This window comes from Lactuca saligna, chromosome 1 (genome assembly GCF_052625555.1).
Source record: "Lactuca saligna cultivar CGN05327 chromosome 1, ASM5262555v1, whole genome shotgun sequence".
In the NCBI taxonomy this organism is placed as follows: Eukaryota; Viridiplantae; Streptophyta; class Magnoliopsida; order Asterales; family Asteraceae; genus Lactuca; species Lactuca saligna.
In genome coordinates, this window is record NC_136417.1 from 164,105,599 (window position 1) to 164,125,989 (window position 20,391).

Sequence of the window (20,391 nt, forward strand, 5' to 3'; positions counted from 1 at the left end):
AACACTTTTATCTTAAATCTAGAACAATACTTGAAGGTTTTTGGTTGAATCCCTAGATGAAGGGTTTGAGCTCATTAGATGAAATAGAGATGTTATATGATATATTATGGCTTAATTTCAGTTTAATATAATGTTACTGAACCTTGTATGTTAAATTTGATTCATGAGGACTAGGTTCACGAGTAAAGAAATATGACTTAATGAATTAGGTCTTCCAATGATGAATTTTGATGCATGTACTTATATAACATGTAAGCTAAACCTAATATGAGTATCTGTGGATTGATATAACTATAGATTTTGTTATTGATAAATAAATGATATTACGTCGCAAATGAAAATTATGTTTATGAGTTGAAGGGTGTACTTGATATTGTTAATGATATTCATGTGATAATTATGATTAGGAAATCGAGAAGAAGGACCGAGCAAGGAAGTTCCAAGGTTGGGATATCATCCAAATAAATCGTAAAGGACAAGGTATGTAAAATTTGGATTACTCATATATCGATTTAATGATTATTAGTATCCTTAACTAAATTCCAAGAATTTATAATTGCATTGTCACTTCAAGAATATATGTGAATTGAAAGAGGATGATTGATAGATGATGGAAATTGATAGTAGAAAACCATGAGAGGTGATGAGCTTGTATCATGTATGTGAATTTCATTAAAATGATTTAATGAAAGCGGGTATAGAATATGTTATTGAATAAGATAACTGAAATATGATATAAGATGGTAATGGTAAATGGAGTTGATTAAGAATACATGAGAAATATGTATCATGACCGAAAGGGGTATATGAGTTCTTATGATACAAAATATGATTTTGTGATTATAATATCTTAATGATATAGAAAAATATTCCTCACTAATCCTTGAGCATACTTTTGTATAATTGTTATGGTATACAGGTACAAGTATCATGGATAAGGGAAAGAGCTTAATGGGTAGCCATAGTGTAAACTTGGCTCGAAACCGACCCTGTATCACTAACTTTTCATGTAAATTATAACAATTTGTATGATGACTAGTATTATGTACATATTAAAAAAAATCTAGTGTACTTTATTTTAGCCGGGTGTTATAAAGCCAATGTTTAAGTGAAATTTGGATTTTTAAATGAGCATATACCTAAAACTTAAATCAAAATGAGTAAGTTAAAGATGGTTACTTTACGTTATCTGTATGCTTGTAATGAGTTATAATTAGAGAATGATTTGATATTGATGATATATGATAATGAGATACATGTATACATATATGGAAATGTTGAGCTAAATTGTTGAAGTTTTTACAAGATCATGCATACTTGTATTAGAAGTGATCACATGGATGGGCTGGTTCTCATAGCAAACAAGAAAGATCACAAGGCTTTGTAAGCCAAGGAGGATACGATATGCCACCCAAACAAACCTTAGAACTTATAGAGACAATTGTAGATTAAGTAACTAAATCCCTCTGAGATGTGTTGCATACTCTTCTCGATGCTAGGGAAGTGACAATGTAACATCTTGTTTATTAACAAATAAATAGATAAAAAATTTTGATGAAAGAATAGTTGCCCTATATCGATATTATTTAGTGCGTTGTTGTTTTTGGGAAGCCGAATGTCAAAAATTGGATTATTCGGGAGCTAAAGTGTATTTCTGGGACTTAGTTGATGAAGATTTTCAGAAGTTAGGGGTTGTTTGGTAAGATTCGAACTTAATTGAAAAGATACTGAAGTGTTGAGGGCTACCAATAGTGTTAATCATGCATGAGTTTTGAATGAAGCGGGACTTAAAACCCGATGCCTCATTTCCTCCGATGACAACATCATAACCCTAAACCTAATGCATTTCTAGCTGCCACCATGAGGAGACCTTCTAGCCACTGTTGATCTCCTTGTCGGAAAAGCTAAGGGGTTGCAAGCCCGAGCCGACCACCACAGCTCTGCTGTCAGTGACATCGTGAACGGCTAAGAGGATGACCAAGATAGGAGTTGGAGACGTGAATGATGAATAGCTGGTTGTTAGCAGCCATAATCCCTAGGTAAGATCAACCTCGCCTCGTATTTTCGTTTCCCACGAGTGGTTCGACTCCATATGAGTCGTTGTTGCCACCGAAAGCACCGTGGTCGCCATTTTGCTTGATTCCAACCTCCTCAGCCACCTAGTTGGTGGTTGGGAGATGTTTTTCTCATACCTGGAAGAGATTAAGTTGTTGTTAGAACCCCGAGGTGGCTGTGGATGCTTGGTTGGCCATAAAAACCCGATAAAAACCCACCATGGTTGCCAACCATGGTGGCTGCAACCATAGCTTCCCTTCCTGCCTCCACCAGCCACCGAGAGGAGGTTGTTATGTGCATTATTTGGTGTGTGTGTGTGTGTGTGTGGGTATAGTTTGTGAATTTAATGTTGTATGGATATTTAGACAGGAAAAAAATGAAGAAAACTCATCACCACCACATGCTACCGCCATTCCACCGATTGCTACCACCACTCTACCACTGTTGGCCACCATCTCGGCTGGCTGTGGGCTTTCAGGTGCGTTTAGATTGATGTCTTGAGTGCTTTTGGTGTTGTGTTGGCCCAAGTACATAACCACCACTATGAGGTGTTGGTTGCCTCCATGAACAACCATTGTGTGTGTTTGATGTAGTTAGTGTGTGTTTGATGTAGTTAGTATGTGTTGAATTTTGGTTAAGACATTACAAAGTGTAATTACCTCAATTATAATGAAAAGAAATTGAAAACCACCACCATAGGGTAGTGGCTGCTGCTACCAGTCGCCGTCTCAGGTGGCCGTGGCTTTTGCCTCGTTGTTATCGATTCGTTTTGGGTGCTTTAAACACTAGTGGGCCTTGTAATCCCTAATGGGCAAAATGAAGCTTAGTGGACCCTAATTGACCCAATAAAACCCTAATGGGATTAATGATATTCTAGTAGGCCTAATAGGACTAATAAAGCCCTAATTGACCTAAAAGCCTAACAAATTGATAAATGGGCTAGTATTTGGGTTGGAAAAACCATAATGCCAATAAAACCCTGATTTAGGGAATTAATCAGGACATACAGGAATTATTTAATAATTGGAGATATTAAATAATAATCATTGTCAAAAATTAATCTAAGCAATATTGAAATTAATGGATTAAGTCCTTAATGGGTTAAGTGAGGAACACTTTATCCTAATCATCATTTTATGTGAAAACCCTAATTTCACATGGGTTTATTCTTGGGCCTTTCAATTAGGCCTTGATGATTGGATTATTAATGGACCATCTAAGATCAAGCAAATGGATTAGAATAATTAATGGGCTTTGAAGTAAGGCCCATATGAGGAGTTGGTCCCAATTTGGAAGACTGAGCCATAGATATGATATTGGGCCATTAGAATGTTGAATATTTGACTGCACCAAATGGTTGGGCCTTATGGTAAGACCTTATAAAGGTTTAGGCCCAATTTAGAAAATTAGGCCATATGTTTGGCTTTGATTCATAGTTGACTTTGGGCCTATGGATTTGGACTTGGGCTTGAATAAAGCCAACCTTCACTACTAGAAAAAAGCCCTTTAATGATGCGAAAACAATGACACGCGGTGATTTAAAATACGCAAAAGTGTGTGCCCCAAAAATAATGTCATCTCTTCTAAAATTTCAAGGATAAAGGACGCGCTTTTTGTGCGCGTCCTAAAATTGGTGTCAGAAAAGAAAAAAACAGATTTACGGAGGATACCTTTCATAAGATGTTCATCATGTAAGTGTGTTGCTTTATATTTTTTTTAATGAAACACGCGTTTTAAGCGGGAAACGAAATCTCAAAAGTTAAAACCCCGCCTCCTCTTCCAATTAGCAAGAAAGAAGCCTAGGGTCTTCGTCTTCCCACCCCCCTCTCTCTAACCTAAAACCTAACCTAGGATTTTGTAGAGATCTCCCATGGCTGTAACAAATGTTGTCTCATCTCATTGATCTTCGCAACGATGGTGGCTTGACGGAAAGAATATGGCAACGACGGTGGCTCCAAAGAAAAAAGACGCCACACCGGTGACTTTAGGGATTGAAGATTACAATGATGAGTGGGTCAACCCTCATGAAATCGATCCACACTTGCTACTTTTCTCCTACCTTTCTCTCTACCCTTCTGTTTCACCATAATCATCTTCTTATTCATTCACAAAATATTCAACATGAAAATCAAATCATTGTTTCATATTTCATTCATTCATATAAAGCCCCGATATTTCAATTTGATTTTGAACCCTACCTAAATCATCATCTTGGAAAAATCCTAGCACATCATCCCTAAAACGCCCAATAGAAAAAAACCCATATTTAAATCCCTAATTGATTCAAACGATGAGAACTTGGATGAAGTCGCACCTTCTTCACCCTCCGGTTCGACTTCATAGCATTGTTGATTCAAAATTTTAGGTAATATTTCTCGATATTGTTATACTCTTATCTCTTCAACTATCTTCAATTGTTCACTTCAATGTCTCCAGTCGGTTTCATTATCTTCAATCGATCGAAGTGAAAGATGCCTATATTTTCAGAGTTGATTTGTTAGGGTTCGTTCACATCCCTGTGGAGGAGACTGCGATCTCCTCTTCATTCCACGATCCCCACTTGTACTCTCTATGTATCTCATGTATTCTTTTGTTCCTTCTCCCTTATTCTCATTCTTGTTTGATTTCTTAGGTGCGAGATCCTCCCCCCGTACTTTTCTGCTTCTCGATCCCATTCTGATAATTTGTTAAGAGTCGCACACACTCTATGCATCTACTCTCTATGAATCTTAGGTTTTGTTCTTCCAGCAATGAACCAAGATTTATCAACACTTTCACCTTCGACAGCAAGGAGGATTCACCAACTCTTGTTATGGTTCATGGATATGCAGCTGCTTAGGGCTTCTTCTTTAAAAATTTTGATGCTCTCACAAAAAATTTCAGGGTGATTGCAATGGATTAACTTGGGTGATTTCAATATGTTGTGTTTCTCATCTTTTATTTAGGTACAACCAAACAAGGGCTTTTTCGGAATTATGCAAAAAAAGCATCGTCCCTAAATACTTAATCCTCGACACCATTTCCCACGTTTCAATCCAATCAAAATGTGGCCCACGTAATCGTGAAGCAGATGCTTTAAGCACAGGGACATTTTTGTAAAGATCATAGAAACCAATGACAACTGTAACAATAGAGATGATGACATATAGAGCTCTTGCTAAAGGGCACATCCATGGTCGATAAATATGGCAAAAAACAGGGTATGATTGGGAGAAAATTACCCAAGATGGAAGTCCAGCTTCTAGAAGAGTCAATAATCTTAAATCTGATATGATTATTTCCTTTAATTCAAAAGGGAGATCATGGTTGTTAAACTTGAATAAAAGCAACATGTCTCTTGACTCACTGGGTTCAGCTGTTTCACCACAATGAGTTAACGAGGACATTTTGGTAATTACGGTTCTTCCGTTACTTATGTCACTGTAAATATTCACCTCAACATCAATTCCTGCTGAATTTGTTTTTTTTTCTTCTCTTATAAGGTGTAGGGGTATGAATTTCTTCACTTGTTTCATTTTCTAAAGTTTCTACCTTTTTATCAAGAATTTTCCTTTGTAAGGTTTTTTCATCATCTTTTCTACAAGGGTAGTCTTGGAATTCTTTTGGGGCGTCATAAAACTCATCTCCTGTATATATAAATCATATCAATTAACCTGATTTTCTTGATCTGACAAGGAAATACGAGACCACAAAAAGAAAAGGGGGACAAGGGCAAACAGGTAATTCCTCTTATTACAGCATTGTACCTAAATAAAAGACCCTAATTGTAAATGTGAAGATTCGAGGGTGAACAAGATTTTATTATCAACATATTTAACTATTATCAATCTATAGTTTGAGACAAGTACAAAGACTGTATAGCAGACGAAAAATTCTCTATAAATGATGAAATCATATAAAGTAATCATAAAGTTATATTGTGCAAATTATAATAAGATAAATGAAGTATGTAATAAGTTAAAGTTGGTCATCATATGTTGCATTTATAGGCATTTAGTATGATGTGTAATTTGATTTTTTTATTTTTATTCTTATTTATGTTTATTTTCTTTAAAGGTGTATTCTTTGTTTGAATTGCAGGCTATTCAGGTCAAGATGAATATCTTGCGGTTTTCTGGCTACGTCTGGCAAGAGAGTGATGTAAGATACATTTCATTTATAAAATATCATATCATCTTAAATAGCATATGATTAAAATATCATGATGCATGATAAATAATAATCAGATATATTTATTGTTACAGGAAAAGCAAAAACTGAAAGTGAAAGAAAAGCTTGACAAGAATAATAAAGAGAAGCTTTTGGAATTTTTTGATCTGTTTGACATGCCAATTGGCAAGACTTCTGCAAAGAAGGTTTGTTTAGTTTTTATATCTATCTTTCACAATTTGTTTAAATTACTTTAAATAAATATTATGTTTGTTCCGCAAACAGGAAGATGTTGTCATAAAGCTGATAGATTTTATGTTGAAGCCTCATGTCACAAATAGTGAGTTGCTTTCAGAGAAAGAACAGTTATGTATTTATTTCAGTTGAAGTTTTTACTTTTTTAATATATCTTTTTTACTGTTACAACTTTCCTCAAGTTATTCAGTCGAGCAAGGGTAAAAAGCGATCAACAAGAAGTTAGAAAAGCACATCACCCTTGTATCTCTCAATGATAATGTAGAAACCCTAAACCCTAAACCCTAAACCCTGAAGGTAACTCTCCTTCAATACGTTCTTATCATGGTCATAACTGAAACCTCAACCATAAACCCTAAAAACATAGTATCTAATGCTTGTATACTTGTATCTCTGAATAATAATGCAAAAACTGAGGATTGGTTCATTGATTCCCGTGAGGAATGGAGAAAAGCCAAACACCTTGATAAGTTTATTTTTCTTGGGCATTCTTTTGGAGGATATGTTGTATCTAAATATGCCTTTAAGGTAACTCTCCTGATGATAAATATTACAAAAACAACTTTCATGTCTCAAATCTAAATTACATTAATCTAATGAGTTCACACTTTTACCAAAACGAAGCATCCTGAGCATGTACAACATCTTGTTTTGGTGGGACCTGCTGGATTTTCCTTAGAAGTTAACCATAAATCAAAATGGCTTACAAAATCCAGGGCAACATGGAAAGGAGCTATTATGAGCCATTTATGGGAATCTAATTTTACTCCTATGAAAGTACTCAGTTAATATAATGATTATAATCTTTAATTGCTTATTGTTATAGGGAAATTGAATTATAATATTATATATAGCATTGATGGGTGGAATTTTATGATGGAGCTCATCATACACAAAGTTACTGCCTTGGCCATACATAGTGAGTGCGTTACTGTCCATTGAGACTAGCGATACCCTTTTCCTTTTCCTTTTCCTTTTCTGCAGAGTCTACGAGTGCCATGATGCATCATGCTGGACATAGATTTCATGAAGTCTTTCAGATGAAACATGGTGACTATTCTGATCTTCCTGCAGCAAAAATCTCAGAGTTGATGAAATCTAACAGTTTGGATGTGATTTCCTTAATGCTTTTTGTCCCTTGTGAATTCATCAATATTCACATTTTACAATTGTATAAATTTAGAATCTTTTATTGTCCAGATTGCCCCTACATAGTCGCTTCTAAGCATAGTAAATGGGATTCTAGAAAAAAGCATCAGCAGGATGAGTAGTGAAATACCTCATGTATGCATGCTGTTACAGAAAAGTTTCTTCTTTCTGTAAAATTAAGAACGTAAAATATGTTTTTTTTAATATAAAACTAATATTCTCTTTTGATATATATATATATATATATATATATATATATATATATATATATATATATATATATATATATGTTTTATTCCAACGTGTTGCTTGCCTCATGAGGAAAGCCGTTGATGACCTAGAGGTTAGAATTTTCATTTCTCAACTTAATTCATTTAACCAAAATGTTCTCAAGTTCTTTATGGCTTGTTCTTTTAGAAAGGGACAGTTGTAGAAAAACTAACAGAAGCTAATTTGAGAGACTGCAACCATTTAAAGGAACTCATCTATGTGTCAGAAGGTAAATACTAAATATCATTCATGTTCTTTACTCATTACACAAAAATATGTTTGATAATATAATGGAAGATGTAAAATATAGCTGAGCGACAAATTGGGGAGACTGCATTGAATGAAATGAGTTCAAGATCTCATCAAATTTTACGACTGGTACATATTTTTTTTCTTCAACTAACTTTTTAAAACATGAATAAGAATACAATTTAGATTAATCTTAATCATTCACACGATATTAAAATGCATAAGAATACTTTTAAAAACATGAATAAGAATACAATTTCTTGTTGGAATTCCTAAAATGACAAAAGTGCCCATAAGCCATAACAAAGTTGGTCCTACTGGTCTTATGTAGTGGTTTGTATGGGCAATCTAGGGTTTGTTTGAAAAGTAATCTTTTTGTAGAAATGACACAATTACCCCCAAAGGGTGTAGGATAGTAGCTTCGAGCTTGAGAAATCAATTTGTATGTTTGTTTGGCAAGTTTTATGATTTGGATGCAGTAAAGGAGGAATTGGGCATGTGCCTTAACAATTAACTCGAAGCTAACATGCATACTACAAAACTCTCTTGGAGGCTATGCAAGAACTAAAATACTATGCATTGTGTGTCCTGTACATAGTAATGCTGAACAATCAAGAAACACCTTTCTTTTTGGTTCTTGTGCTAAAGATGTTAACACAAATGCACAAGTTAATGTAAACTTGATTCTGTAACTCTCAGTCTACCAACATTAGAGTTTAATTGGGTGATTGAAGGTGATTTTGGTTCTTGAAACGAGACTCAAGATATCATATTTTGGCATGGCTAGAAGCTTTGGAGGAAACGAGACTCAAGCAAAAGTAAAAACACACAGAGTTGTTAGCACATAGTAAGCTAGATGATGCAATTGTATATAAATGAGTTCATTTGTGTATAAAATTTACTCACTTTTGGAATAATTATTTGTATTTGACATATTGGTGAAATGAATTATCTTTGTTATTTATGGTATTTTATTTTCTATTATGAGATTTTTAATGTATTATTAAATTTGAAAATTAGTAAATCTATAAATAATATTCTTTTTTAACATTTAAAATTATGATACGCAAAAATGTGTGTCATCTTCATTTATGAAATGGCCTTTCTTGACAAGGGCTTTCTTGTTACGCATTGCGTGTCCATAACACGCGCGTCGTAAGGTTATGACACGCGAAAGCGTGTCGTCTTCCTTTATGACAGGGCCTTCCTTGATACGCATTGCGTGTCGTAAACACGCGTCGTATTTGCGCGTCGTAAATGAGCGTCGTAAATGCGTGTCGTCTATAGACGACGCGCAAAAGCACGTCGTTTCTCTTTATGACACGACCTTCCTTGACGCGCATTTGCGTGTCGTCTGAGCCTTTTACGATGCGCAATGAGCGTCATAAAAGGCTGTTTTTCTAGTAGTGCTTGGTGTAATGTAGTAATAATCCAAGTATGTATTTATGGTTATGTGTTGGCACCCAATTACTAATTAGGTGTTATTTTGGTGTTACCAGTTTGGAGATCTATCATCTAGCAGTTAGGGTTGAGTCCGTGGGACTTCAGCAATGTGGGGTTATGTCTATAGGAATTCAGCAGTGTGAGGTGATTTTCCTTCTAGTAGCAACGGGTCTACGGCCACAATACCGGCCCGTTTAGATAGTAGTAGTTCAGTATGCTTGATGCCTTTGTGATTCAGCCAGGTCTATGTGATATCTGTTTCGGGCTACGGTCCGATGCAGTATGTAGTATATATGTGTTATTGTTACATGTTATGATTATTTCCTAATATGTTCAGTCAATTCTGGACTCCGGTCCGATGCAGAGGGCGAGGCCCTAGTTAGTTTCGGACTTCGGTCCGATGTAGTGGTCAAGGTCGTAGTTAGTTCCGGACTTTGGTCTCATGCAGTGGGCATCGCCCTAGCTAGTTCCTGACTTTGGTCCGATGCAGTGGGCAAGGCCCTAGAAAGTTCCGGACATCAGTCCGATGTAGTGGGCAAGGACCAGTATGTGTTTTATATTTTATTGTATGTTATGTGGTAGTTTGGGGGAGCTCACTAAGCTTCGTGCTTACAATTTCAGTTTTGGTTTCACGTACTCAGTTTTCAAAAGAGGAGCTCTGGATGTTCATACTCTGATATTTTGATAATTGTTACGATATTTTTAGATACACTGTTTATGATTTTTGTATGATGTTCGATGACTATGGTTTTATTATTAAATTAAAACGAAAATTTTAGACTGTATTTTTGGGATGTTTCAAGTTGGTGTCAAAGCCTTGGTTTGAGGGATTCGGGCACACATTCGGGTGTATCTGAAGTCAAACTAAGGATGTGATATTAATTTTTCAAAAGAAAAGGGTTTTATAAAATAGAAAAGAATATTTAGAAAGAAAAAGAACTTTGAAAAGAGAAAAAGGGTGTGGTCCATGCAATCTGCCGAGCTTAAGTAAGTACTCTGAAATTATCCATACAAGTTTATGCTATGTTATGATTATCAGCTTTATTAGAACAACATGCTATATTAGGACTAAGGATCTAATAAGTATGCCTTATGCGCCTTTTATATGTGTTTCAGCTCTATGACAACTGCATGCTAGTACAGAATTGTCAGTATGATAGCCAGAGTAGTATATGCTTGATTATATGTACTCGATGCTCGAATGCTGCTTGCTTTGTGCTTTTAGGATTCTTAGTTATCTTTTACTAACTAGTAAATGAATATGTTACATTACATATTGTGAGGATTAAATAATTTTAAAAGGTTAGGTCTAGCTCTATTGCGCAACTCTTGTTTGAGTCCAATCGTTGTAGGGTTGGACCTCTTATTCGAAGAATTATCTAGTCTTAGTAATATGTAATAGTATTCACGAGCTAGTTAGGGGGAGGTAGCTAGGACTTTTTGTGCAGCGGATAGCATGGTTTCGGTTGGTGATTACCCTAAGTCAAGCCTAGGATGAGAGTAGCAGAGACCAGTAGTAATAGAATGGACTCGGTGGAGGCAGTTCTTGAGGAAAGTACGGATTGATGTGGAAGGTAGTATGGGCCCATACTACTGAAAGCAGATGATCCGTAATCGAATCAAGGAAGGCTGGGATAAGACCAGGGAACTTGTAGGGTGTGAGATCCCTCAATTATGATGAGTATTATGATGATCATGATGGTATATTTCCATGTATAGTGACGCTTAGAGGTAGACCAAATGGTAACTCTGGTGTTGACGAGGGATCAGGGTCAGACTCTATAGTTGGGCTGCTCGATGATCAGATGAGGGAATTCATTCCATCTGAGGTTACTTGCAGTATTATTGACCAGACTTCCGTAATCCTCAGTATGATCAAGGAGGGAATTATAGAGATTGTGATGAGAGGCTGAGTACTTTCTGCACTGAGATTACAGTCATGATAGGGAGCCATACATTGATGTTTTGGGAATTCAGAGTTCGTGAAGCTTCAGATTTTCTTGGGGTTAGGGACCCCATTGTTAGCAGTAGATGGTTGGTAGATGTCGCCAACACTTTTTGTACGAGATGTTGTCTCGAAAGGAGACAATATCTTACTTACTTCCTGTCTTTTGAGGGATAGAGCACGAGATTGATATGACGAGGTTGGTAGTGAGTTGAGTGATGATGTGGTTAATGTTATGTCATGGGATGAGTTTTAGACTAGATTTTGGGTAGAGAGTGGCCAAGCGATTGAGGCGCAGCAGTTGGGGAAAGAGTTGTTAGATCTCCACCAGATGACTAAGACTATGGCAGAGATCAATGCTAAGTCTCAAGAAAGAGCTTATATGGTACCGCATTATTCAGCAGATGAGGAAATGAGGACGGTAAGTTATCAAACATATTATAGAATGATAGCAGGGAGATCATGAGTATATCGGGGTGCAAGACCCTGAATGATATGACTTCTTAAGCTTGAGAACAAGATATGGACTTGGAGCACATTAGTGAGAGGGAATTAGATCAGTTGCTTATATACAAGTGTCTCGGCAGAAGACCCTAGATTTTGGATCAGCTTTTGAGGGACCAACCGGATTAGATTCAGTACATCACAAGATGGAGTCTTTGGCTCCAAGGGTTTGAGTAAGTGTAGCCTGGGTTATCCTTGGTTTGTGTCTGAATTATATTTTCAGGAGATGTCATATGCCAATTGCATACCGAGAAGCATTAGTGAGTAGTGATAGAGCATATCCCAAATTGCAGGATTTGGAGAGTACAACGTCATCTTGGTTTATTCAAAGACCGAGGAGCATCACGAGAAGCATTTAAGGGAGGTGCTAGAGACTTTAAGGAGGGAGAGACCTTTTGCAAGGCACTCCAAATGTCATATCTAGTTGTGCGAGGTGCAATTTCTTGGGCACCTTATCAATCAGAAGGGTATTCTAGTCATTCTGGCCAAGATAGAGGTCGTGATGCAGTGGGAGATTCTGAGGTCTCCAATTGAGATTCAGAGCTTCCTGGGTCTAGAGGGATATTACCAGAGATTTATTCAGGTTCTTGGAGGTGGTGTGATATTTTGGACTGACTAGTATAGAACCACTAGCAATGGAAAATGTGGTTTTTAGCAGATTGGGCATTGAATGGTAAGAAGGATTGAGAATCCTTCCAATCTTGTGTGTCGTAAGACATTAGTTGAATCAATGTCGGGAAGAATTATCCAAGGATTCAGAAGTAGGAGAAGTTTTGAAATTGGAATGAGTTTCACATCCTTGTCAGGAAGGAAGACAACCTAAGCGGCTCTATGGTTTGAGGATAGCGTGAGATGGAAGTTTGGAAAAAACTTGCCAAAAGGAGATCACGTTCTCGTAATGTTTGCCAGCAAGCCTTAGGGAATTAGGTTGGAGATTCCAGTCGGGACATGAGTTAAGTTGAGTGCGGGTCAAGTGTGTGTCGATCCAGTGTTAGAGTGTTGTAAGTCTGCGGGTGTAGCCGTAGCATTCACTAGCAGCCATATAGTGTTAGAGTGTTGTAAGTCTGTGGGTGTAGCTGTAGCCTTCACTAGCATCCAGATACTATTAGAGTGTTGTTTGTCTGTGGGTATAGTTGTAGCATTCACTATCATCTAGATAGTGTTAGAGTGTTGTAAGTCTGTAGGTGTAGCCGTAGCATTCACTATGTTGGTAGATAGCATGAGTGTGTTGTTAAGATGCGAAGGAGCTGTTGTACCTACCAGTTCGGGTGTAGCAGTGAGGATATGGAAATCCATTGATTAGATTTCAGAATTTCCCAGACGGATTAGACCGGGTTGAGCCGGTAATAAGATTGTAGAAGCACCACTACAAAGATGAGAGCAAGGAAGCAGTGGACTGCTTAAGGTCATTTATGACATAAGATTACCAATAGACGTATGGAATTAATTAGTTAGATTAGAAGGCCACTAGGGGCACAGTGACAAGACGTGCGAGGCGACTAAGTAGGGAGTCCTTTGGTTGCATAGTCGGGTTGGAACCCGACATTATAGATAATAGGTAAACAAATTGAGACTTGGGAGGTCTCGATGGACTTAGGGTAGTAGCTATGTAGCAGCATACTACTTCAAGCAGATAGTAACGAGTCTGTTTCTGTGTTATGGGCAGTGTTAGTATTTGTGCCCTAAGTTGCAAATACAAACAGAATAGCTGATTGATTGGGAAGTGACAAGTCACTCACAACAGGATTATCTGAGTTTTGAACAAGTATAAGTGAATCACAGGGATAAGTGGATCTGTGATTCTGTCTTTCTAGTGGGAGCCTGGATATTTCAGGAGATGAGTAGGCAGCTAAGAGACAAGTGGAATGGGTTCGACTATAATGATTTAGTAAGAGTTATCTATCAAGGATTCAGAACATCTCGAGACATCAAAATTCAGAGGAAGTAGATGTGATCTTGTTGCGAGGGATTAGTTCGCCTACATAAGTTAGGGCTTTGTGATGATTGGTCACAGCTACCCTGAGAAGGCTAGACTGTGCCTAGGATGGTGACCATGTTACTTGAGTAGTTAGCATATAAGGAATGGTAAGGAATTATTTCGAGGACGAAATCTAATTTAAGTGGGGGATAGTTGTAACATCCTATTTATTAATAAATAAATAGATAAAAAGTTAATGAAAGAATAGTGGCCGTGAATTAATATTATTTAGTGGGTTGTTAGTTTTGGAAAGTCGAATGTCATTAATTATATTATTCGAGGGATAAAGTGTATTTCTGGGACTTAGTTTATGAAGATTTTTTAGAAGTCAGGGGTTGTTTGGTATGATTAGGACTTAATTGAAAAGATATTGAAGTGTTAAGGGCTACTTGATAATTATTAGGGTTAATTATGAAAGGGAGGGCTAAAGGGTAACTTTTGGAGTTAAATTGAAAACAACTGTTGTGGGGAGGGACCAAATGTGTTAATCATGCATGAGTTTTGAATGAAGCGGGACTTAAAACCTGATGCCTCATTTCCTCATGTGGTAACATCGTAACCCTAAACCTAATGCATTGCTAGCCGCCACCATGAGGAGACCTTCCAGCCGCCGTTGATCTCCTTTCCGGCAAAGCCAAGGGGTTGCGAGCCCGAGCCGACCACCATAGCTCTGCTGGCCAAGAAGACGACCGAGATAGAAGTTAGAGTCGTGAACGACGAAAAATGGTTGCGAGCAACCATAATCCCCCGATAAGATCAACCTCGCCTCATATTTTCATTTCCCACGAGTGGTTCGACGTCATGTGAATCGTTGTTGTCGCCGGAAGCACCGTGGTCACCATTTTGCTTGATTCCAGCCTCCTCAGCCACCTAGTTGGTGGTTGGGAGCTATTTGTCTCGTACCTAGAAGAGATTAAGTTGTTGTTAGAACCACGAGGTGGTTGTGGGTGCTTGTTTCGCCATAGAAACCCGAGAAAAACTCACCAAAGCTTCCCTTCCTGCTGCTACCAGCCACCGAGAGGAGGTGGTTGTGTGCGTGATTTGGTGCGTGTGTTTGTGTGGGTATAGTTTGTGAATTTAATGTTGTATGGATATTTGGACAGGAAAAACAAATGAAGAAAAATCATCACCACGACCTGCTGCTGCCATTTAACTGCTTGTTGCCGCCGCTCCGCCACTGTTGGCAACCATCTCAGTGGTTGTGTGTGTTTGGATTGATTTTTGGAGTGCTTTTGGTGTTGTTTTGGCCCATGAACATAACCACCACAGCGAGGTGGTGGATGCCTCCATGAACCACCATTGTCTGTGTTTGATGTAGTTAGTGTATGTTTATTTTTGGTTAAGGCATTTTAAAGTGTAATTAGCTAAAGTATAATGAAAAGAAATTGAAAACCACCACCTTAGGGTGGCGGCTACCGCCTCCTGTTGCCACCGGCCACCGTTTCGAGTGGTCGTGTGTTTTGCCTCATTGTGATCGATTCGTTTGGGGTGGTTGAAACCCTAGTGGGCCTTGAAAGCCCTAATGGGACCAATGAAGCTTAATGGACCCTAATTGACACAATAAAACCCTAATTGGCTTAATGATATTCTAGTGGGCCTAATAGGCCCAATAAAGCCCTAATTGACCTAAAAGCCCAATAAATTGATAAATAGGCTAGTATTTGGGTTGTAAAAACCGTAATGCCAATAAAACCCTAATTTGGGGAATTAATCGGGACACACGGGAATTATTTAAGAATTTGATATATTAAATAATAATTGGAAAAAATTAATCTAACCAATATTGGACATAAGATGAAGTACTTAATGGGCTAAGCGAGAAACACTTGACCCTAATCATCATTTTATGTGAAAACCCTAATTTCAGTTGGGTTTATTATTGGGCCTTTCAATTGGGCCTTGATGATTGGATTATTAATGGACCATCCAAGATTAAGCAAATGGATTAGAATAATTAATGGGCTTTGAGGTAAGGCCTATATGAGGAGTTGGGCCCAATTCGGAAGACTGGGCCATAGACGGGCCATAGTTTGGGCCTTTATGATTATATGATATTGGCCCATTAGAATGTTAAATACTGGACCGGACCAAATAGTTTGGCCTCTTGGTAAGACCTTATAAAGGTTTAGGCCCAATTTGGAAAATTGGGCCATATGTTGGGCTTTGATTCATACTTCACTTTGGGCCTACGGATTGGGCGTTGGGAATGAATAAATCCATCCTTGGGGTAATGTAGGATTTATCCAATTATGTATTTATGGTTATGTGTTGGGACCCAATTATTAATTGGGTGTTATTTTTCTGTGGACAATTCGGGATTCTGTCATCCAGCAGTTGGGGTTGAGTCTACAGGACTTCATCAATGTGGGGTTATGTCTATGGGACTTCAGCACTGTGAGGTGAGTTTCCTTCAAGTAGGAACGGGTCTACAGACACAATGCAGGTCCATTTAGATAGCAGTAGTTCAGTATGCTTATTGTCTTTGTGATATGTGTTCTGGGTTGCGGTCCGATGAAGTATGTAGTATATGTGTTATTGTTACATGTTATGATTATGTTCTGATATGTTCATTCAGTTCCGGACTCCGGTCTGATGCAGTGGGAAAGGCCCTAATTAGTTCCGGACTTCGGTCTGATGTAGTGGGCAAGGCCGTAGTTAGTTCTGGACTTCAGTACCATGCATTGGGCAAGGCCGTAGACACACTACAAGAGAGTGACATTAAAAAAGTGTCGTCTCTTCAAAAAATTTAAGGATTTATGTCATGCATTATTGCGTTCCCTTAAATTAGTGTCTAAAAAGAAAAAAAAACACGAAGGGCACCTATAATAAAATGTGTGTCGTCTAAAGATGTCACTTTATAAATTATAATGGAACGCGTGTTTGTCTGGGGGGAGGTCAAGCGAACCGGAAAAGGGTTTTCAGTGAAATCTACTGTTACTCTTTGAATTCGGATCCAATCCTACCTTCTCCCCATCCTTCTTGTTTCTATCAGTTGCTACCTAGGGTTTCTCGTGAAAGCTTGAATCGATCGACTAGGGTAGCTAAAGGGTATGGGAACCGGGAAAGGGAAGGAATAAATCCAACACTCACTCTCAAATCGATTCTACTTGATAAGGTTTCAATTTAGGGCTCTCTACATTATCATCTATTCTACTTTCATTCAAGCTTACATCAATTTTTTTGGTATCCAGTAACCGAAGCTTACATTCTTATCGATTCCTCTCTCTCTCTCTCTCTCTATCTCTTTCTCTATCTCTCTCTCTGTCTCGCTGTCTCTCTCTCTCTCTCTCTATCTATCTATCTATCTATCTATCTATCTATCTATCTATCTCTCTCTCTCTCTCTCTCTCTCTCTCTTTGAACAAAAATATCTCATATTCTTTAAAAGCCCTAAACCAGCCACCGTCGACTATCACCTCCACCATCATTGATGTCATCCTATTTCCCAGATGTTTTCTGTGTGTGCACGACAATACTAAACAGAAAAGGGGAAAGAAAATAAAAAACAAGCTGAAAGAGAGAGAAGAGAGTTTAAGGTTGAGGGAAGGATGCATCGGAGTTTAAGGTATTGTTGTTGAACATATTGAAGGGGGGCTAATAGCGAAAAAGCAGCAGGAGCTGAGAAGATGCTTCCTGTTAATCTGGATTATGTCCATTTTAAAGGTGGAACATTACTGTTACTTGCATATGGTGACAATGAGCCCTGGTAAATCTGAAGATGTGAATGCCCTTCTGTTAGTCGTAAGTGTAAAGCTTATGTGGTTTTTTTTTGGGTATTTTCATATTATTCTGAATGCCCTTTTGTTAGTCGATTTTTTTAGGATTTGTTCATGTCACTTTCACTGTTTATGTATTATTTCCCTTTATTCATGACCTAGTTTTTAGGTTATTAAATATCTTGAAGGTCTGATTAAACTGCTTAGTTGTTAGATTCTTGGGATTTTTGTTCTTTGAATACATGATTACGAACATTGGATCTCATTGATCAGGTTTGAGAAATCAACTTAAATTCAGTTCATATAACTTCTTTTTAGTGATTTATATCTTCAAAGGCAAAATTATTTCTTAATGCTTAAGTTTTTTATTAATCTTGATTTTACAGGCTGGGGGAATGGTGGAGTCCTTAAAGTGAGTGTAGATGATATGAGGTAACTTTATATTCTACTGGTTCATTTTGCTTATGTTCTAGGTTAGTAACTGTCCCCCACTGGTTGATGTCGTTGTTTTTTTAATTTTCTTTTCCTTTTCAATTACCAAAAACAAGAGGAGAAAACTTTGATGGAGTTAGCATTTAAAAAGAAAAAGAGATAAGAAATTAATGGACAAACTAATTAAAACTACGGATCACCTTCAAAGTGCATGCAAAGAGGGAAGAGGTTACATCCCTAATCGAGGTTGCATTATAAAGAACAAAGGTTGGGTTCTTCTAGAAGGAGAATTTTCAATCGGGATTTGTTGATATCATGTCTTATGATAAGTTTGATTTATGTAGAAATGGGTGGAAATTATAGGACTTACACGTGGTAATGTTGATTTCTTGAAATATCAAGATCTAATTAGGATTGTGCTTAATGTATTGTAGGTTCATGCTTATAATACTAAATATAATATTTAATAGGCTCCTATATATTTTTATTAACGAAGTGTTCCTTTTCTACAGGAAAATACAAGTGTTGCCTTTGCACTTGAAAAAATTTCTTACCACAAATAACTCTAAGGTTTTAGACATGCTTAATGTTTACAAGCATGTAGTTAGTCACCTTAGTTAGATGTTCCAACAAATAATCAAGTAAATAACACATGCTTACCATGTAACAACGTGAATCTTCAAAACAATTTTTCATTTTTCAAACAACATAAACCATCATTTAATATTCTGAAATCACATGTATAACAAATGTCATTCTAAGAAAATACATCCCAAGATCATAAAACAGTTCTTTCGTCAGTGTGTACAGATCACGTCGGCGCCTTCCCACGGTCCTCGCTAGTACCTGAAACACATAACATAACAACTGTAAGCATAAATGCTTAGTGAGTTCCCCAAAATACTACTTACGCACATAAGCCTTTCCAGGCCCTGACCTTCTGGTCCATGTGTCTCAGGGGACTTTCGTCCTGACTGAATCAACCTTAGGGTCCACATCACAACGCCTTCCGGCCCATAACATATATGCCTTCCGACCCATCACATAATGCTTTCCGTCCCATATCAAGCATAGCATACATAGCACATATAAACTATTAACTTATCATATACAATGCATACGACTCATAACATATTCGACCTTCTGGTCACACAATAAAACCCTTCCGGGTACAGTATAGAGAGAAAACTCACCTTGTGGAAAGTCTAGAATCTCACGTGCTCACTATCTCCGAATCCCAAACGAAGACTCAACCTCGCCTAATCATAACGAATATCATTTTAATTAATATAGACTTCCACAACTAGACTATACCCCTTATTGACATTCCTCAGAGGGGTAAAAGACCATTTTACCCTTCCTTGAATCGAAGTCCACATGTTGACCAAAACCCTAAAAGTCAACATCTACAGTACGCGGGGTGTACATCGCCAACCCAAAAGTCGGGGTCTCCAGCTAGTACGATGCGCGTACTGGGAGTTACGCCCAACGTAACAGTCAGATCTAGCGACTCTTCATTTCTGTTCTTAATTGGTTAAGTGACTTCTTCAACTTCTAGATCCGGCTTTCTTGAAGCCTCCTTACTCATAAAGTCGAAACCTTTAAGCCTTGGCATGGCTGTAAAGGCTCCTGCACTCCTTAACACCTTTCCATTTCAACTCAAAAGATCTAGATCTCATGCATGGCTAATCATTCACGTCCAAAATTACATTTTTATGAATCTACAACTCAAATGGACCAGGAATATGATGGATCTAAGCTAATGGAGACTACTTGCTCATAAAGTCTCCACCTTTGGGACCAAAACCCTAGAAAATGGTCCATAAAGCATAACACAAGAACTACAAGTCAAGATCTGAACTTTTTACCTTAGAAAGAAGCTCCAACCTTTGCTAAACACAGATCTACACTTGAACACCAACTTCTAGCCTCCACAATGGACTCTTCTTCTCCTTTGCTACCTTGAAATGACACCACCAAGCTTAGAACACTCACAAATAACCTGGGAACGAAGGAAAAACTCTCTTAGGGTTTCTTTCTGAGGGATGGTGGCTGAGGAACCAAGCCATCTCATTCCTTTTATAGGCTACCATAAAATTAGGGTATTTGGGTCTGGACCAGTTACGGCCAGCGTAACCTTGGGTACGCGAAGCGTACCCGAGGAAGGATGTGTTTAAATGAAGTGCGCGAGTACGCGCGGCGTACTCCTTGTATGCCCAACGTACTCGTCCAACACAAAAGCCCTT